Source organism: Brienomyrus brachyistius, chromosome 9 (genome assembly GCF_023856365.1).
Source record: "Brienomyrus brachyistius isolate T26 chromosome 9, BBRACH_0.4, whole genome shotgun sequence".
Lineage (NCBI taxonomy): Eukaryota > Metazoa > Chordata > Actinopteri > Osteoglossiformes > Mormyridae > Brienomyrus > Brienomyrus brachyistius.
In genome coordinates, this window is record NC_064541.1 from 3,276,388 (window position 1) to 3,298,364 (window position 21,977).

General features: G+C 42.1%; 1 protein-coding gene across 1 annotated transcript in view; it reads left to right on the forward strand.

Moving 5' to 3' along the window:
• Positions 1-21,977, forward strand: part of LOC125748303 (uncharacterized) — a 74,583-nt gene that overhangs the window by 48,693 nt on the left and 3,913 nt on the right. The gene's annotated exons all lie outside the window — the stretch shown is intronic.

A 21,977-nucleotide genomic window follows, 5' to 3' on the forward strand; every position in this document is an offset into this window, starting at 1 on the left:
GCTAACCTCCCCTGATAAGGTGACTTTACACAGATGGAGACTTTCCCAAGACCCCCCCCTCCCCCAACATCAAATACACATGCCCCACCCCTGGGCAATGACTGTATATATGTGCAGTTTGTCCTCTTTTGCCATATTTTGATGTTCTTCAGGGAATGGGAATTCTGATATTCTGGGAAGTCCATGTTTAATAATAATGATGCTGCTTTATCGATCTGTGGAGAGATTCTCTTTATTTACCCCATCTTGCTCTCCATGATGCATGTAGGTGAGGGCAAGCACCTGCTGCGGTAGCCCATGGAGCTGGGGGATGTGACTTTTCTGCCACGGCTGGACTCACCCCACCAAACTTCTGATTACTGACACAGAGACTTAGCCTTACCCCCAGATGAAGTTAGGCATGTTTTGATAACATTCTGCAAACAAGTAGATTTTAAAAGAATTACTGGAATCTTCCCTGATATCTGTGTTGCTCCAGTCATACCACACTTCTCCACGTCCTTGTGCAGTTTTGTGTATTCCAAACATGGTTTGGTTTGATTTGCTAGCCAGTGGTGTGGTTAGTTACTCCAGTGCTGTGTTACATGAATGGTGATGACAATAAGATTGTTGGATGCTGCAACTCTCACTCTCAGCCATGGCAAGTGTTCCGCACCTGCAGTGACTGGGAGCACTGGTGCAGGGATTCCTGATCAGTCAGTGGCGGGGGCCGTCTGCCACACTGCTTTGTTCTGTGAGTATCTAACAGTGTGTTTCGGCCCTTAGTTTTCTCTGCCTGTTTGCCTTCCTTCAGCCCTCCACACTTATACCTCAACCTGATTTTGATTCTTCCACCACTGACTGACTTCATGCTGATTAAGCTGGTAAACCTAGCCTCCTTTGTCCAGCTGCTGCTGCTCAGGCTGGACAGATATGCCTGGGAACCACAATCAATACAGCAGGTAAGATGGGAAAGGAACAGAGCAGATCAGAATTTGATGTGCATCCATTTTATACCCAAATCCATACCTATGCACGATGAAACATACAGGCAGTAAGCAATGGGCTCATTGCCAAAACTCATTTGATTAATGCAACATCTCTAGAGTCCCGCTTACATCCAATATGCCATTAGAGATGAAGGACATGACTTGACCCATGGTTTATGAGTGATGGTCTGTCTCCATGTTTTTTGTGCAATTGTGCAACAGCACTACAATGCCTGGATTTACCCATTCTTACTGAGTCAGTGTCTCAGAATGCATATGATGGCCTTATCAAAGACCGCATGTTCTGCGCTGGCTTCCTTGAGGGACAGAATGATTTCTGCCGGGTTTGTTTTTGCGTTTCCTTTATGTCTCCACGTAACTGAATTTTAAAATAGCTTTCCTTTTATCTATTTGAGTTGCAATTTAACTGTAGTTGTTCCAGTGATGGTCCATGTCGCCACCTGGTTAATGAGCGGCATCTCCTGATTCCTCTCAGGGTGTCCGGAGGAGCTGTGATGTGCCGGGGTCACCTTCAGGGCATTGTGTCATGGGGTCACAGCTGTGTATTATACATTGTTATACCAAAGAAGTGAGACTGTAGGATGAAGATTTAATATAAATAAACTGGCTCTGTATTTCACACTCTAAACCTGTTCTTCAGCTTTGCAGTGCCCGCTGCATGTGCAAAGAATGTTTTATCACCCAGTGGCCTTCAGGATTTTCAAGTTGCTGTGATCTTTTATTCTTTACACCTTCTAAAGGGGTCTTGGCTATGAGATTAAAATTTTATAGAGGAATGAATTCATTGTGTTTCCGAGACTCAGCAAAAGCCACAGGGGCTGTTTCAGGTCCCAGAGCTCATTGAAAGGCACGTGGTGCCCTTGTGTTCTTCAGCTCCTGTTTGGTCAGTGTCAGGCACACGGAATGCTAACACTTTTCCCTTCAGTAGTGCAGATCATGGTTCTGGCCCCTTCAGTCCAAAACTGAACCATGCAAGGAGAAAGTTCAAACTCTGTATTAATTAAACTGCTGTACATGTATTGTATATGTATCCCTGTGTTTCCTGGCAGTTTTCAGACTCCCCAGCACCCTGTAAATGATAATCAGTTACAATTATTTACAATGAAGTTAGGACAAACATTCATTCATCTTATTCCCTCTTTTTCCATATTGACTCCAGGAATTAAAGTTGAAAAAGGCTATTTGAGATTGACTCCTAAGTTAATGCACTTAATTACATGAATTTGGTTTTAACATTGGCCCACCTTGGGCAAAGCATATGACACTACAAGTCTCAGCAAACTGGTATTTAGTGAGTTTTAATAAAATTTTTAGAAACTATTAAAAAAAAGTAATTTTCCTGAGTTTGAGTTGCTATTAAAAGCTCATATACTCCCAGTTTCTCTGCAATCTGAGAGAGATCGCACCCAGCCCCCCAAAATAATCCTGTGCCCTCCCCCAGCATTTCTAATCTGTGGTTGCTAGGAACTGCTGCAGAAGATCTTAAAGACATGTCAGGTCCTGCTGAAAGCAGCTAACTGAATGCCTCATATTGCTGAAAATGACGGCAAAGCGTTGGCTCGTACTGAGCTCGTTTTTTTTTTATAAACTTGTAAATGATTTTTATAAGCGGTTATAATTTGTGTAATACTGCAGTGTGGTGAATTGACCTTCGCAGTGGTGTATAAAACCATCATTATGTGCTACAGCAGTGATCCTGGCTTGGTCATTGCCATGCTATTTCGAAAGAACATCAAGCCAGTTCTTGTTAAATCGGAATCAGAAAAACTACATTGATCGCTGAGGGAAACTGCTTCTGTTACGACTGCAGAGATAGACAGAGACGCAGTAGATAGGATGAACACTTAACAAAAATGAAAAGGCAATATATCACAAACCAAAAAATCACGTAAAACAACATTTATATAAAAATATAAAATAAGACATAAAAACTGAATAAAGTCACATAATCTATAATATAAACTCTCCAGGAGAAAAGATAAATCCTCTGTGTTCAACATAATGATAGGATATAATTATTGCACAAATTATTAGTAGCAAGCCGAATATTCTGCATTATGGTTGCATGTAACAGATGAGCTACTTATTAGTTACTGCACTAATTTTCTGACACAGACCAGTGTTTTTCCAGAAAATACCGTCTTTGCTTAGATCAAATGGATCTGATAGGACCATTTGAAAAACAACCAATCAGTTCAAGGTCACAAAGCACTTTTCTACTTGTACTGAAAGTTTAAGGGGAAAGTGCTGAGGATGCCAGTGATGCTCATTTCCAAGCACCATTTGAGTGAAGTGATGCAGCTGGTGATGTGAAGTACCTCAAAGGATGAATGAAGAACTGCATGATTGTGGGTGTCTAAACAGTGTTTGTACCTGGTACATATGTCTAGTTATGGGTGTTTTTTGCGTGCCTCCCTTTGTTTAAAAAATATAACTAATTGTGATCAACCACCTATGGAGGTGCGAGGCAACAATGCTAACCACTGCGCAACCATGCTAACCAGCTTTACAATTCCTATTTCTTGGAAATTTACGGATAAGTACTAAGGATGCCTCAATGTTTCAATTCAAAGACAGATAATGTATGTATATTATACTTACAGGGAAAACCTGAAATGGTGGGAGTTTCATCTTGCACTGCTAAGGTGAGGAGGGAATGACTGAAACAGCATGATGTGTGACAGCTGGTCAATGGCTTTCACACTCCGTGATGAGCATCATCATCATCCTGTCCTGTCTCAGGGCCCTCACCCCCCAGGAGGTTACCCCTCATAGGCAAATTCACAGCACCATGTTGGGAAGGGTCTTATGAGTTATTAGGGCTGTTAACTGTTTCTAATTTATATTTGAGCTGCCATTCAGTACACAGTACTGGTATCACTGGTATTTTGATGTGTAATATATTATTTTTATGCAGGAACTTGGTGAGAGATTCTGGAAGCTGATTCCATCAAACTTCCCTTCACACAGGTCCTGATATCTTCCTTTATTACGCATTTCAATGTCATTTTCCATCCAGCATCATTGACTGCTTTCGAGAAAGTTGGTTTCTTACATGAGGAAATATAGGCTTTTTTGGCCAGTTTTCACACTGAAATGGAACTGAGAGCCTCCGCTGACCACACTACAAGCAAATGAAAAAGATCAGAAACCAAAGATAAACCAATACAATGCATTGTGGAATGTGCAGTATATATTTTATTCATTTTATTATGGATGCATTATTTGGTTTTATGTACAGAAATAAACTTGCATTTGCAAAATACACTATTTTCAGAATAAAACTGCAGGTTATTCAGGATGAAATTTTAGCTTGATTATAATCAACAATGGTTAATTTTGTTTATTGTAGGTATATATATATATATGTGTGTGTGTGTGTGTGTGTGTGTGTGTGTGTGTGTAAATGAGAAATATGGAAGCATGGTGTGTGGTATCACTATTGTGTCATGAACTGTTGCTTTCATTCTGGGGGAATATTTCTCCCATCACCACCAGGTGTCAGTCACATCTCAATCCAAGAAGGAAACTAAATAGATATTTCTACCTGGAGTAGCTGTGCACATTTGAGGTCATTGTGTCCACATAGTATAACATTTGTATGTATTACCATCAAACTGGCCACAGATATGCAAAGTAGCTAGAAACTACATGGTTATGGAGTCTAGCTTTTCTGCCTTGGTGAAGTACCAATAAGCAGATCCTTGAATTAGTTGGGTATAATTGATAGTTAAGGTCAATGTATGGATTTTCAGTGACATTGGTAGAGTTACCACATACACAGTTTCTAGATACATTATTTCCACCCAAATTCCAATTATTTATCCTACTGGGGCTCATAGCAATGGGAGCAGAGCAGGGTACTCACTTCATGGGAGGCAAGTCCATCTCAGAGCACAGACACCCTGACAGTCTGGGAAATTCACCAAGCTACATGTCTTTGGACAAGGGCAGGAAACACGCACAGCTCCACACACCTGGGACAGTATCCAAGTGCTAAAAAATTCAGTTCCACAAATTCTTTATGCATTGTTGTCCAGTGAGCTTTGCAGTTCCTCAGTATAAATCAATTGTTTTTAAGCAGTATGCTAAATGAGATCTAGATTTACAACAAGCTCTCCCTATGATATATAACAAATGCACTTATGGAAAGTGTTGCTGTAGACTTATTTAATTAGGTTTATAGATTATTTTAATGTTTATAGCAAGGAAGTCTTGGTTTGGAAATCAGTTTCAGCACTAACACTAAATACCCTGTCCAAACCCTCTTGTGGTCAACCCTAATTTTATTCTGAAAATGCATTAATTATGTTAAAATTTACTCTTTTCTCAATTAATGTGAATGTTTTGTGCATAAAATCATTAATCCATTTTCTATACCCACTTGTCCTTTGCAAGGTAAGGGGAGTCCAGAGCTTATCCTGTAAGCTACGGGTGTAATAGGCTGGGAATAACCCAGGATGGGGCACCAACCCATCCCTGGTACATAAATTCAAATCAGTTATATTTGAATAATTTGCATATATTTATAATAGGGTGTGGCACTGTGGTTATCACTGCTGTCTCATATATCCTGGGCTAGGCATCTGAACAGCTCCTTTCTTTTGAGAGCGCAGCAACTCATTGGGTAGCACTGTTGCTTCTCTGGTGTTGGAGAGTTGAATCCCACCTCTGCATTGTATATACAGGTCCTTTTCAAAAAATTAGCATATTGTGAAAAAGTTCATTATTTTCTGTAATGTACTGATAAACATTAGACTTTCATATATTTTAGATTCATTACACACAACTGAAGTAGTTCAAGCCTTTTATTGTTTTAATATTGATGATTTTGGCATACAGCTCATGAAAAACCCAAAATTCCTTTCTCAAAAAATTAGCATATTTCATCCGACCAATAAAAGAAAAGTGTTTTTAATACCAAAAAAGTCAACCTTCAAATAATTATGTTCAGTTATGCACTCAATACTTGGTCGGGAATCCTTTTGCAGAAATGACTGCTTCAATGCGGCGTGGTATGGAGGCAATCAGCCTGTGGCACTGCTGAGGTGTTATGGAGGCCCAGGATGCTTCGATAGCAGCCTTAAGCTCATCCAGAGTGTTGGGTCTTGCGTCTCTCAACTTTCTCTTCACAATATCCCACAGATTCTCTATGGGGTTCAGGTCAGGAGAGTTGTCAGGCCAATTGAGCACAGTAATACCATGGTCAGTAAACCATTTACCAGTGGTTTTGGCACTGTGAGTAGGTGCCAAGTTGTGCTGAAAAATTAAATCTTCATCTCCATAAAGCTTTTCAGCAGATGGAAGCATGAAGTGCTCCAAAATTTTGATTTCCGAATGACAGAAGCGCCTGACCTGGGCTACAGAGAAGCAGCACTGGACTGTTGCTCAGTGGTCCAAAGTACTTTTTTCGGATGAAAGCAAATTTTGCATGTCATTCGGAAATCAAGGTGCCAGAGTCTGGAGGAAGACTGGGGAGAGGGAAATGCCAAAATGCCTGAAGTCCAGTGTCAAGTACCCACAGTCAGTGATGGTCTGGGGTGCCATGTCAGCTGCTGGTGTTGGTCCACTGTGTTTTATCAAGGGCAGGGTCAATGCAGCTAGCTATCAGGAGATTTTGGAGCACTTCATGCTTCCATCTGCTGAAAAGCTTTATGGAGATGAAGATTTAATTTTTCAGCACAACTTGGCACCTACTCACAGTGCCAAAACCACTGGTAAATGGTTTACTGACCATGGTATTACTGTGCTCAATTGGCCTGACAACTCTCCTGACCTGAACCCCATAGAGAATCTGTGGGATATTGTGAAGAGAAAGTTGAGAGATGCAAGACCCAACACTCTGGATGAGCTTAAGGCCGCTATCGAAGCATCCTGGGCCTCCATAACACCTCAGCAGTGCCACAGGCTGATTGCCTCCATACCACGCCGCATTGAAGCAGTCATTTCTGCAAAAGGATTCCCGACCAAGTATTGAGTGCATAACTGAACATAATTATTTGAAGGTTGACTTTTTTGGTATTAAAAACACTTTTCTTTTATTGGTCGGATGAAATATGCTAATTTTTTGAGACAGGAATTTTGGGTTTTTCATGAGCTGTATGCCAAAATCATCAATATTAAAACAATAAAAGGCTTGAACTACTTCAGTTGTGTGTAATGAATCTAAAATATATGAAAGTCTAATGTTTATCAGTACATTACAGAAAATAATGAACTTTTTCACAATATGCTAATTTTTTGAAAAGGACCTGTAGAATCTGCAAGCTCTTCCCATTTTCGCAGGTTTCCTCCAGGCATTCGGATTTACTATTCTAGTCCAAAGACCTACTATTAGTCTAATGCCTGGAATACACCAAACTGATTTTCAGCTACTGCAAACCATTGGGTTGTCAGTGAGAGTTGGGGACTGCCCATCGGGACTGTGTGTATGGCAGAGCTACACATAGCTGGTCCTCATTAGCATTGTTTTGGCCAATTTGGTGTGTTGATTCAATGTTGGAGCTAGTTGCCCAAAATGAGCTCTCTGATTGGGCTGTACGTCAGCCAGCACCTTTAGTTGTACTCGTGTGTTCCAGCACAAATTTTCACAATTGTTGAGAGCCTACCTTCCATCGGTCTTCATTGGGGTGTGTACGTGACCTGTGTCTGGTATCCTGTTCGGTAGCCTGATAATGTAAAGACGATAATATAAAACAAACGGGTACAGTAGTCAAGAACAATTAAAATGGAAAACAAATTCCTCCTGCTCATTGAAAAATAACATGCCACCATTTTTCGTTCTAGTTTTTGTGATTCTGTATGAATATGCTTACATGTAACATACACAACACATTTTTTCAGTTGTCATTGTGCAAATAAAAATTAGAAATTTTTGGGGGGATTATAACTATATCTTTTCATGTAAGCGGGATTAAAACTTTATATAGTAATTAATGGATACATGGAACACCATTTGTCACATTTGCAAATGTTTCACTGTGGCATCTCTCAGAATAATTGTCTTTGTGCAAAAGAGACAGTGGTAATGATCAGCATGCATGCAGTCAAGCCTGCACCTATTTATTATGAATTCCATTGAGGACATTTGATAAATGAATCCATTCTCATATTAATTAATTAATTTGAAACACTTTTATACAAAGCAACTTACAAAACGCATTTAGTTGCCCTTAATCAAGAAATGAAAACATACAGACAATACGTAACATGGTACAACAAATAAGCACTGTTATTAGAACATCAAATCTACTTCATTCACCAGAGATTAGGAAATTTCAAGAAAATGTAATTTGGTTATTACAATTACACAAACCAGATAATTCCACAATTGACTTGAAATGAAACTCCATTTTTTGTGTGCAATCTATATGTCCCTGGGCTTGTAGTACTTAATGTTGTTGGCTTAAACATCTTTACTGGGCATAACAGGCAATGGAAATGATTACAACAAATAGCACACCTTGATAACTGAAGTACAATATTCCTTTTCCAAACTGCCCTGTGCATCTGTTAGTCAAATCAAATAAGAAACACCGTAAAAATCACTGCATCCATTTAAGCTTTTTTGAGTGAGGGAGATTAATTGAATACAATTAAAGAAAACAGTTGCCAATTTGAATCAGCCTAATTTACACTGGTATATATTGTAGGATCACACATGCACATATCACAAAGCTTAAATTCCAGGTAGCTTGAGACAAGGCCTACCCTGGTACAAGAAGGCACACATCGGCCTAGGCCTCAAAGGGGGGTTCGTGACCCCACACACACAGATAACAAGGGAAGCCAGCACTCTAACTTTTATTGCTCAAAGTTTTAACGACCTACAGATAGCAGAGTGGATCCCAAGGACAGGGGTCCCTCGACTTGGCACACAACCCCATCCCCCGACATCCTGCCTTACATACCACTCACCCAGCACCCCACAGAAAGTTTCTTTTAAGTTTGGTTTTTGTATACCCTGTATAGTATGTTGCTTATGATCGCCAGTCTCAATATACAGGTCATATTTGTGTGTGTGTCCTTAGACAGTCTTAGTTTTGTGTGCCACCCTTATAACCATGTTAACAGCGTGTCTATTATTTTACCCCTCACACTTAAACACTTGTATAAATTTGAATAAATAAATAGGTATAGCTACCCCTGCATATATGTTATACCAGAATAATCTTGGAAATTGAATAGTCTAACCAGGGATCTTAGTGTGCCCTAACTTTCAAAGATTCTTTTTCTTTGTCTGACCAACTTTCCCCCCCTTTTCTTTTCCACATTCCTCAGCAACCCTTATAAGCTCTTTGTATTCTACCATGCCTATCTAAGGGTAGGATGTGCTGTTGACATGAGAATATGTCATATAATGTCTGTATAAAGGGTAACCTCTGATTGAGGTGCAACCTAGACCATCTAGACCAGGTACTGGTGTGAGTAATATAACATAACATAATGACATAATATAAGTAATCATTAATTAATCATTACAGATGGTATTCGGTGTGAACCGCTAGGCTGGTATGGCATGTTTAGTATCAAACCGATGGAAAATCACTCCAGTTTCCAGATCTGGTCAGTGGTTACCATGAAAGAGAATATTTCAAAAGTTACACCAGCCTAACGAAAATCATTAATACAAGGGAAATCAGTCTGGTCATAAATCTCAAAAGGACTGATACTCATCCCTTCCGAAAGCCCGCCAAATGGATGGTCAGCCATTGGTCCAGCTGGTCCATCACTCCTATTCACGAACTTTACACTATAAAACCTGGCACCTCAGAACAAAGGAGAGGAGAGGAGGAACAAGCAGCACTCTTGAAGCCTGTCAGTGAAGGCCCAGCTGGACAAAGAACTGCAACTCAGCCCAAGCTTCACCAGGAGAGAGAATCAGAGGGGCTCCACTCCAACAACCGCTGCAAACACCGTGCCTCCCTGAATGCCATCATCCATCAGCTCATCAGCATCCGCAACCAACTGCCAAGACCCCCCCCCTTTCCTGCAGCCAAGTAAACCAACTTCCTTTCCTTTCTAATAACCTAAACTGTCCTTTTCACCTGCTATATTGCTTTAAGGTCGTATCTCCACAAATTGCTTGCTTTGCAGAACAGTTTCCCTGTTAAGGTTACTCATTTTAAATTTGGTCATTGCCTTTTCATGATTACATCGTTTGTGTCTATTTCGCTATTTTGTGTCTATTGTTTGTCTTAGGTGTAAAGTCTGTCTTATGTTAGTTGTAGGAATAAATGCATGTCTTTTACACAACTTCAGCCTCCGTCATTGAGAGCTCACAATAGTCCCTGCCTCTGTGCGATCTGGCTACTACGCTCTGAAACCTCAAATTCATCTGAAATATCGCGAGACTCTCTCTCATCGGCCGTGAGGGGAGCTTCGCTACCGATCGTTTACATTACCTGGTGACGCAGCTCGCTGGACGAGCCTTCTAACCCAGGTTATTAAGCGGTCCTGGTTATTAATGAATCCCATTTAAGTCTCACATTAACAGACTCACGGGGATTCACAATTGAGTTTGAAGGAGCCGACCATTCGGCATAACAATTGGTTAATAATCAGCATTAAATAATAATTAATTAAAAGTTAATTAATTTCAAAACATATTGGTGGAGATATTAAAGTTTACCTGAGCTAATAATTCCTACAATATGTATGTGAGAGTGATGTGACAACACTATTTAATAGACCAGAGCAATCCACACATAGTGCTAATTTAAACTATCAACTGAAAGGAGTAACAACCAATGCACAAATTGTGTTTTGTAGCAGCCAAACAACAACTAACAAAAATCATTCCCAAACTTATAAACAAAGTGAACAAAAACCATTCCCCTTCTAAACATAGCGAAAATGTTCCCATGCTTCTTGAAGAACTATCAATTAAATGGATTTACACAATTAACAGCAAACTGTAGTTATCATTCCAACTTCCCTGGTGGTCTAGTGCTTAGGATTTGGCGCTTTCTCTGCCGTGGCCTTGGTTAGATTCCTGGTCAGGGAATAGGGTTTGTGGGCAGTGTTAGCTTAATGGGAAGTGGTTTGAATCCCTGACCAGCAAGATACTGCTCCCCGGGTGCTGAATTAGCTGCTCCTTGTAATTTCACATATGGGTTAAATGCAGAGGACACATTTCATTGTTGTGTGCTGCGGTGTGACCTCTGACCTACTTCTTTGCCTGACATAACAGAAATCGTGATTAAACACTGGATATATACTGCTACAACTTCTCTCTCTTTATAGCTCTGACTGAATCCTCACCTGGGCTCCTGATGGTATTCTCTTCACATGTCTTCACATGTCCTTGTGTCATAATCACATGACCAGCGATCAGTCAGTGCCAAGCTTAAAGCATCATCACAGAGCAGTAGTCGACTTGTTGACTAGTCTGTGTAACTCCTATTCCAGGGGTCTCCAACTCTGGTCCTGGAGAGTTACTATCCAGTAGCTTTTCTATTCTACCTGGCTTTTGATGAACTACAGCTGTTCCTGGCATTTATCTAAGAACAAGTGTGACTCATTAAAAGCCCCTTCGTGTGGCTTGGTGGGGGCCACTGCTGACGGTCGGGATGTTTCCCCTGCTGCCCCTTCTGCCCCACGGAGTGGGTGGCCTTGTGCAGTTGCTCCTGGTCTCATTTGCATTGTCCTCACTGCTTATCCAGCTCGTGGTGCAGCCTAGCCATCTGGGCCTTGAGGGCAAAGCACGCCCATTCGCAGCCAAGCGGTGCAGCCTTCGTGGCCTTAACCTCCCGCTCCTCATGGCCAGCTGCTCACACAGCTTCCCCAGGCTGCACTGCCTCTACTACATGAACTCGAAAGCTGCTTCTCTTCTTGCATGGTCTGCTCTCACCCTGTCTGCTTGCTGACTGTGCTCCTGGCTAGCTGGATCTCCAAAGCACAACATGCCTCCTCGTGGCCATGTAGCACCACCTTGTGACTGAGTAACACCTTCTCCACTGCCTCAGCATGACACTTCTGACTGTCCTGCTCTTACTTCCAGCTGGCCAGCTCCTTGTGGAAGCTGCTCCCAGTCCTGCTGGCTTTGCTGCTGCCCATTGAGCTTGTGGCACACCTAAGCCAGGTAAACCTCTTGCATACATCACACCACTTTATGGCTGGTGAAATGAGAGCCACTGCTGTCCAGCAAACGGTCAGAGTCCCCAGAAGCTCCTGCCTTCCTCATTTGCTAACGTCGTCTTGGATGGAGGTTCGGTGGGCTGGCAGAGGCAGCTTGAGGACGCAGTGCATGGGTTTGGGCCACTTCGAAAGATTGGAGCAGCACTTCCCTCACTGTGTCATACCTAGTTGGTCTCCTGGCAGCTTTGGAGTGGGCTTTTGGACAAAAGCATTCTGGTGTCCCCTCTTGCTGCAGTCCCAACAAATGAACAACTTCTCCTGGATTTCACAGCTGCTTCTCCTTTCTGCCACTCTACAGCTACCTGCAGATCTGCCAAGCCGGACTAGGCTGTAGATTGATGTTATGGAGAGCTCACTTTAGTAACATCAACTCACTTTCTATGGACTTATACTGCCCACTATATTGGTCTCTCCAACTACTCACACCACAAATAGTGGTTGGGCACACACACACACAGAGCTATTTACAACACATACCAATAAGCACTATACATGACATCACAACACAATAACAGCACAACAGACACCAAGTAAACACAACTATTTTCATTGGCAAAGACGGGGGCTGAATATTTGCAAGACTCACCGAGCATGATGGGAAATGTTAATGAACTTCCGTGTGCGGAGCCATCTGGCTGGCGTTACATTCATAAAACTGATGTGGCTTCTGCGTAAGATATTTAAACTGTATTTCATAATACCGTTCTGATTTTCATTACAGAGTCTTTATTATAAAATATTGTAATGAACACGCGACAGACCACATGCTTCCTGCGAAAGTAGCAGTCACGTTGCCCACTTTGCACCATCCCACTAGACGCTCACTATATGCCTTCTACGTGGCTGGGTTGGGGGGCCCGATCGCCTGCCCCCTAATAGGGATTGACAGCACACCTTCATTGTAAAAAGTTTTATTAAATAAAAAGCTGGTCTGGAAAACTGTCATTTGGAAATACTTTAATGTGAAAAGTTGAACTTTATAGTGCAACATCATTTGAATTATCCATCCATTTTCCAAACCGCTTATCCTTCTGGGTCGCGGGGGGTCCGGAGTCTATCCCGGATGCAATGGGCATGAGGTAGGGAACAACTCAGCATGGGCAGGGCACATTTACACACCATTTACTCACACAGGCAATTTAGCAAGTCCAATTAGCCTCAGTATGTCTTTGGACTGTGGGGGGGAAACCGGACTACCAAGAGGAAACCCCACGCCGAAGAACATGCATACATGTGACCCAGGCGGAGATTCGAACCCGGGTCTCAGAGGTGTGAGACAACAGTAATAATCACTGCACCACCATGCCATGATCACTTGAATTCTGTTTAATAATATTCACTAATAATGACTAATGAAAATAACAACGTTATTACGAAATATAAAGATCATAGGTAGACGAAACGTTATGAAATACAATATGTTTTACTGAATTAAAACTAAAAAGGAGACTATTTATTATTGAAATATTTCTTCATTTATTTAAATATTCAATTAAATTTTATTTGTATAGCACAATATTCACAACATTATAGTGTCTCCAAAAGCTTTGCATTATCCCTGCCCAAAAGCCCCCGGTCAACAAGCCAGAGGCGATCGTGGTAAGAAAAACTCTCCAGAAACCTTGGGAGGACTCAAAGGAGGAGCCCATCCTCCCTGGGTTGCAGAGGAAGTCAAATTAGCAAGATGGCAAAATCCTTATTTACACTCTCCAAATATTAACATACGAGTCTAAATGCGGCAGCTGTTGGCAAGCAGGTGCTGGTGCTGCTTCTGACGGCTGGATGAACAGTGGTACGGCAGCAGCAGGGCAGGCAGGAGATATGCATATATTTTTATTTTGAGTACTATGGCGTTCCATACCTACAACTCCCAACGTGCACGGCGGTCTAATGCATCAGCGGATGGACAGTAAAAACATAGGACGTCATCAGCGCTGTCCCTAGCTTCGGACTTCCTTTGTGTGTACTAGTACGCCGAGAAGACGATTCGGCGGACCTAACCGATACAAGCAGGTAAATCCGCAATGTATATCTTGCAAATTGAAAAAATACGGATATGTCTATCGCACTCGCTAAAGTGGTGGTTTTGATGTAATTAAGACAACCTTAAATGGCAGTAAATGAGAAGTGCAACGGAAATACGGCCAGCTATAACTGAACGCATCCGTTACACAAATGTATTTATACTGAATTTTGGCATTGTATCTATTTATCTATGAAAAAATATAAGTGCAAATAGATTTTAGGCCGGGTGCTTAGCTAGGTTGGACCTGCCTGCTGATGATCTAACGCAATCACAGCGTTTATTGCATATCAGAATGAAACCAATGAAATATTGTCATTTTCATTGTGTCACACAGGGTGTAGTTATCGGGCGATCCTTTTTTATTGTAACAAACAGTGCTTGAAGATAGTAGTTTTTAATATGTTTTGTTGACGAAATGATTGATCGACCGGTTGCTCAGTATATTTGGGTGACTGATCCATCAAAATCAAAGTGCAAATTAAACGAAAAGCTCGAATTATTGTGGATATGTACGAAAATGTAATTGATTATACCTACGGTTACTGAAAATATCGATATTACTGCGTCCTAGGCTTTAAAATCACGTCTGGTTAATGGCCAATCCCATTGACGAATATGAGTATTGAATCCATCCATCCATCCATTTTCCAAACCGCGTATCCTACTGGGTCGCGGGTGGTCCGGAGCCTATCCCGGAAGCAATGGGCACGAGGCTCGGAACAACCCAGGATGGGGGGCCAGCCCATCGCAGGGCACACTCACACACCATTCACTCGCACATGCACACCTAAGGGCAATTTAGCAACTCCAATTAGCCTCAGCATGTTTTTTGGACTGTGGGGGGAAACCGGAGTACCCGGAGGAAACCCCACGACGAGAACATGCAAACTCCACACACATGTGACCCAGGCAGAGATTCGAACCCGGGTCCCAGAGGTGTGAGGCAACAGTGCTAACCACTGCACCACCATGCCGCCCCTGAGTATTGAATCGACTGTATAAAACATGTAAAGGTTTCGGAGTATTCTTTTAAGTGATGTATACATGATGCCAATTGCATTCACTGCGTGCAACCCTGTACAGGTTACTAAACTACGTTTACCATACGATTTAAAGCAGTAGACACCTCTGGTTAATCAAATCAAAGAAGCCTATGTATGTATGATGTTATACTATAGTATTTAATATAATTTTCAAAATCTAATTCTGTGAGAGATGAATTTAAGTTTAAAATTAGTATTTTTGTTTATCTGCTTATTTTTTGTATTATGCACAAAAATAAGTTTTGTTGAGGCATGGAAGTCAGAGTTTGATCCAGTGTCCTGGTGAATGAAGCACTTGGAGATGGATTCAGTGGCTAGCCCAATCAGTGAGCGAATGCCACCAGAGGGAGGTGTGGTCATTGAAAGAAATGAATATATTAAGGATCTCAAACAGGCAGCTCCCAACTCCATGGACAGAGGTATGCAGAAACAGGCAGTGTCGGGACATATTGTCCCACTTGCCAGAAAGGACATTCCGCAAAAGAAAGACCGCATGGACCCATTGAAGATAGACATGTCCAAGACTATTGTTGCACCACCTACTTGTAAGTACCACTTGTTTAATTACTTATTTAGACTTCAAACTGATTTTGATTAGTTGTTTTTTAACTGCTATTTAATACAGTTACTGCAGCTAAAAGCACATAAGTCCGTTTTCCCTATAGTTAAAGCATGTTACCTAGTACTGTAGTGTTTTTGGAGTCTTGCTATCCCTCATATGCCAACTTATTTCCTTTGTCTACAGCAGCACAGTTGTCGTTACAGTGCATAGAGTGCCATATTATTTTCAGTGACATGAAGAGTAAAGAGCGCCATCTTAAACACAGCCACCCAGCAGAGTATGAGCAGTGCATGCTGGGGGATGCCCTTTTCGCCTGCTATGTCTGCGATCGCCACTTCACATGCTCCAGTGAGCTCATGGCCCACCAGCGTACCCACACGGAAAAGCACCCCTTCAAGTGTCCCATTTGTAGCGATTCCTTCGGGAGGTCCTCGGAGCTGACTCTCCACAAGAAGGTCCACTTTGGCACACATGGGTACACCTGCTCGGAATGTGGCAAGCCCTGCAAGACGCTGACCCTGCTGAAGTATCATCAGCGCACACACACTGGAGAGAGGCCCTATGTGTGCAAGGATTGTGGCAAAAGGTTCAGCATGTCAAAAACCCTCCAAAAGCATCGTGTCATACACTCGCAGGGTGAAATGGAAGGAGTTAATGATGGGACCATTCTTTCGAACCCTGCCACTTCTGAAGCATGCATAAGGAGGGTTTCTGTTCCAGCAGCCATTGCACAGAGTGAGTTTACCTGTGTTTTGTGTGACTTTATGTGTGTATAGTTGAACAATTAGGTTTTTTCTTTTTATTGAAGTTTCCCACATCATAACATGAAAGTTATTTGGAATGCTGCAGAGGTGGAAATTGCTGTTGTGTGTAATGCTTAATTTTGAATCTCATTGTTGTTATCTTTTATTGTTTTAGGCAAACCCTTTGCATGCTCATTGTGTAATGCGACCTTCAAGAGTGCTAAAACTCGACTGCAACATATGAAACACAAACACCCCCAGAGTGGAGAGAGAATGCATAATAGTACCATACCTGATGGGGAACCACTAAAGGAAGGCTCCCTAAGAGAATCTCAAGTAAGGACATGTGAAACAACGGAGGCTCTAGAAAACATGGTCACGTTTGAACAAGGCCAGACATTACAGGTGATGGAAACACTTGGACAAGAACAAATGCAACAGCTAGCTGCATTTATAGAGACTTTGGGACATGATGAGCCTGTGAGACAAGTTCAGATTGTGGTGCCTGAACAGTTACAAGGAGAACCTGAACAGTCACAAGAACAGAATTGTACCGCAGGACCGGAACTGGGACAACAACAGATGGTGACAGTGGATCAGCAATTTAGACATTTGAAAGAAACTGAATTGGAGCAGCTGCAAGGATCAGAAAAGACAACTGAACTGGGGCAAGCAGAACTGCAAATGGAGACATTGGAAATTCAGTTCACACAGGCCCATATGGAGACAATGATAGAGGCACCAGTGGAAGGACACAAAGAAGGGCTTCAGCTGGAGCAAACAAAACTCAAGCAATCCAAACAGGTGGATGTACAAGCCAATCAAATGGAAGAGGCACAAAGACAAGAGCGAAATGAAGGACTGGAACAGGAAGAAATGGGGGAACTGGAACAGAGACACACTGTTCAGTGTGATGAGTCTCATGGGGAGATGGACTTGGCGATTGTGGGTCCAGATCAAGGACAGGTACATGAACAAGCTGAGATACAACAAAAAAAGAGCAATGAACAGGCAGAGGCACAGCAACAAAAGGAAGATGAACTACCATCTCAGTCTAGTGATGAGGTACAGAAAATAACAGAAAAGACTCCATTTATACAAGAAACATCAGCAAAAATAGGACAGCAAAACCAGAACAGTGAGTGTTTGTCTGAAGTGATAAAAGAAGCAGAGCAGAGCAAGTGTGACAATTCAGAGAATATAGATTCATCACCTTTTCCCACGGTGAACCATGATATGCCCCTAGAGGAGCAGGTGGTGGAGTCTGTAAATGAAGAGCAAGAAACACAGCTGAAAAACCCATTGCTCATTAGTCAGCCAGTTAATCAGTCTTTACAACCAGAGAAAGCAAAACTCAAACGTACTCTGCAAGAGAAAGAACTGACCCACCATGTGGAAAAGCAGTCAAAAGAAAAATATATAAAGCGGTCCAAAAAAAGACACCTTGTTGTGAGGTTTGTGACTCCAGAGAGAGGAAGAAAGTCAAAACCAAAGCCTCTGGAATTGTCTAAAAGGCAACAAAAAGATTCACAACAACATCACAAAGAAGACAAAGAGGAGGTTGTGCCAGTGGCTGTTAAAAAAATACAACTAAAAGGAAAACGTGGCAAAGAAAAAATAATTAAAAAACGGGAAAGTAATAAAAAACATTCTCAGCCTTTACTGCAGGAGATTGATCTGCAGGTGCAAAATGGAGTGGCAAAGACATCGGAGCGACGAGTGCAGTCAAGGCGAGAGCTCAGACAAAGTCAGAAAGATGTGGGTGAAAAAGGAACCAAGCGAAAGAGAAGACAGGAACAGTTTGAAGAAACACATAAGAAAAGAAGGGAAGAAATTTCACACATGCAGATAAAATATCAGGAGCAAATGGGTGCTGGAAAAAAGCTGAAAATACCACAGAAAAAGAAGGAACAGAAGGGGAAAAGTGGTAGTTCACAAGATCAAGAACAATTAAAGAAATCTCTTCTTCTCCTAAAAGGGCATAAACAGCCCCAGCTAAAGGTTCACAAATTAGATCCCCAAAAGAGTCCGACAGGAGCACTGAAGTCGCCATGTCAGTCTCAAATTACTAGCACCCGGCAGAATCATCTGAAAAGGAGAAGCACGAAGACTGAGTCACAACAAAGAACAAAAAAGATAATGCCCCGAAGGAAGCAACAAAGGCAAACCACAAAGCCAAAACAGGACCAGCAAGAAGATATGCTGGTAACACCTCTTCCAAACCAATCGTTATCTTCTTCCTCCTCACTGAAAAAATCAAGGGCCCTTCAAAAGCGCACGCCACCTGCATCAGGGATACCTGAACGAGCATTTAGATCTCAACCTCAACTGGCCCTCAGGTGTGAGTATTGTGGGGAGATATTCTCTGAGATGGTAGCTTTAGAGGAACACATGGCTGCTTTATGTTCTTTGGCAACTGGACCTTGTCGAGGTAATGCGACCATCAGCAGTTTTAGTGACATTCCAAAGGCTGGAGAGGAAAGATCAGTTACTTTGATTTCAAAGAAGATTAGTAGACGAACATCTGATGCAGGACAGGATGTAACAGCCATGAATGGGAATGAAATGAGAATGAAAACGCTGTCTAATCACAAAGGGGATGGGGTGAAGCTGGTAGGTATAGCTGCTTCAGGTGCAGACCTTTGTCTTACCTTAGATCTAGTTGAGAATCCCAAGTCAGACAAAGAAGTGCTTGGAGTACACAGTAACAGTTATGGAATCCAGACTGCAACAGATTGGGATATGGAGGTTGAAACGGGGGAAATTGGGTTAGGAGAGAGGGTCTCTTTCCCAGCACTGAACCCATCTCCTTCTTTGCCTCATGCCCCCACTTGCCTTGAAGGTGAAGTTCAAAGAGGAGAAGAGGAAAATAGACAACTCAATGTAGACCGCAATATTGTTACTGAGGCAGTTTCCTTAAGTTTAGGTGCAAGTGAGAATGGACATTCACATGAATTTATTAAGCAGGGAGAGGACTCTGTGGATCAGTCACGACAAGTAAGGCAACTAAACAGAATACAGGAAACAGAGCATCACCTACAGACAGGTGATGTTCACCTACCCATTCCTCATGCACATATTATTCCTCCACATCTCTCAAATGCCAGCCAAGTCAAAATCCATGTAAAACATGATCAACATACAGTAACCACTGACAAAGCACAAATGGAAGATGAGGAACAGAAGCCTGAATTCCAGAATAGCAACCAAGAGGTATCAGATTGCATCTACCTTGTAGACTCTGGTACGGCGTGCCAGAGGGTTGAGGAAATAAAAGAGGAATTGCTTCTGGAAGTGGATATGGTCACTGTTGGAGATGAAAGTACAGAAAATCACCTTGATACACAGGACGATCGTAGTCTGGAGTTAGTGAGGAATTCTCAAACCAACCAAGTTTCTACTGAATCTACTAGCCCACGTCAAGCAACTGATGACTCCAGACTTCCTGAACATGCCACAAACTCCAACGCTATGGCCATAACCTCAAACACAAGTACAGTTTCTTGTGCCCCAGACTGCTCAGAAGTCAAGCAAGAGGAGGAAGAAATAGAAGTGCAGAGGAAGGAGAATGGTGGGAAAAGAAGTGAAAGGCAAAAAGGGACAGTTACCCAAAAATGTGGCCAACGGAGTAAGGTACAAGATGATAGCATAAAGGAAACTGAAACAGAGATGGGAAATGATGGATGCCGGGTTATTCTTGAGGTGCACTCCATCACTGACGATTGCCATATTAAGGAAGAGGAGCAAGTGGAGTTCTTAAACCAGTCCCATAAATTATGTGCTGATCAGAAGCAAATGGGACCGATGTGTGATGGTGTGGGGCATGCAAGTACATTGGAGTCTCATCTCCCAGCCTCTCTGGAAGAATCTTCTGATGAACAGTTAGTTTTTGAGCTGGATTCTGTTACCACCAGTGTAGAAGTTTTGAAAGCAGAGGTCAGTTTAGAAGGAGAACCAGAAAAGGGGCCTGGCAGTTGTCAGTCTCCATGTGTGTTGATTGAGCGGATCTTCAGAGGAAGAGAGAGGGATGGGGCAGATTTGCAGCATTGCCAAGTTGAAATCAGAAATGGCAAAAGAATGGTAAGTCCTGTTTTCTCCAAATTTTTTTGTACCATTTTGAGAAATCAAGGCGTTATTTTTACATTAGGTTTTACATCGTTTAGTAAGTTTGTAACGTTAGCTTGTTTTTTTTTGAGACTACAACAATGACGCCTGTTTTCCAAACAGATGGATAGCACCGTGGGATTTGAGGTGGAAGGCAATCAGGACATTGACGCCAGCGGAATAATACTGATGGAGTCTCTGAGGGGTCAGGTTATTAAGGTAGAGGAGTACTCCACAGAGTCCTGCACAACTGCTTCTGTCAGAAGGAAAAAGCCAGTGGTTGATCAGCTGAATCCATGTGAGAAGCAAAGGGGGGTTCGTATGTTTTTAGTTAAGGAGGAAGACTCTCTTGTTACAAATGAACATCAGGGTTTCCCTCAACATGGGCACACAGAGTTGATGATGGGAGATGTGCCGCACGCCAGCAGAGGATGTCTTGGTAGGTACATTGTTTTGGTATTGTCCCTCTGTTTGCACTGATGGTTAAATTCTTTGTCCGATTATCATAGTAGTTGTGCAACTGTGGCTTGGACTGGGGCCATTAACAGCCAATTTGCATATAATTAAATGTTTTCTCACCAATTCAGGCACAGATACCATGCCACAGGGTATCAGAGACCAGAGTGTGGACATAGAGCAAGAAGGAGTAAGCAGTGTATCCCCTTTAATCCTTAATGATGGAGATGGTGGCGAGCAATGCATATTCCTTCAAGTGAAAGAGGAGGAGAGAGAGGTGGAGTTGGCCCCCTCCCAGAGAGAACATGAAATATCAGTGTTGGTGGTGTCTGGGGCAACAACACTGAATGACCAGATGGAGACATGCGAGATTGAAGCGGAAGATCAGCTTGTGTCTGGTCTCCACTCAGGACCATTTTCAAGTAGTGGAGGTTTCTGTAAGTCAAGACATTACCATACAATTATAAATAAATACAATTTAACCTACTTGTTCAAAACAGAGTATACACTGAGCATAGATACTGTCCTAGCTAGTAAAAGGCACAAATAATACACTGAAACTGTGGGTACTTCTGGGACATAAGTATACTTGCATCACATGCCAAGCACAGAGAGAAATTGCACATAAACACAGATGCAGGGATATGATGAATCCCACTGAGTTACTGTGTACCTCTGCTCAACCAGAATTTTCTTTGAGAACATTTTCTTCTTACTTTTCTGTAGGGGTATCTGTGCCTCCAGCTGGTGTGATGGAGCAAGGTTTAGCAGGACCTGAGAACTGTGAGGTGGACAGTCAAGAAATAAAGAAGACCAAAACGCAACCGACTGTGTATGTCTCAAAAGAACAAGGTGAATACTTGGTTGTGTGCACCTGAACATAATCTCACAGTATTGGTATTGATTTCTACAGAA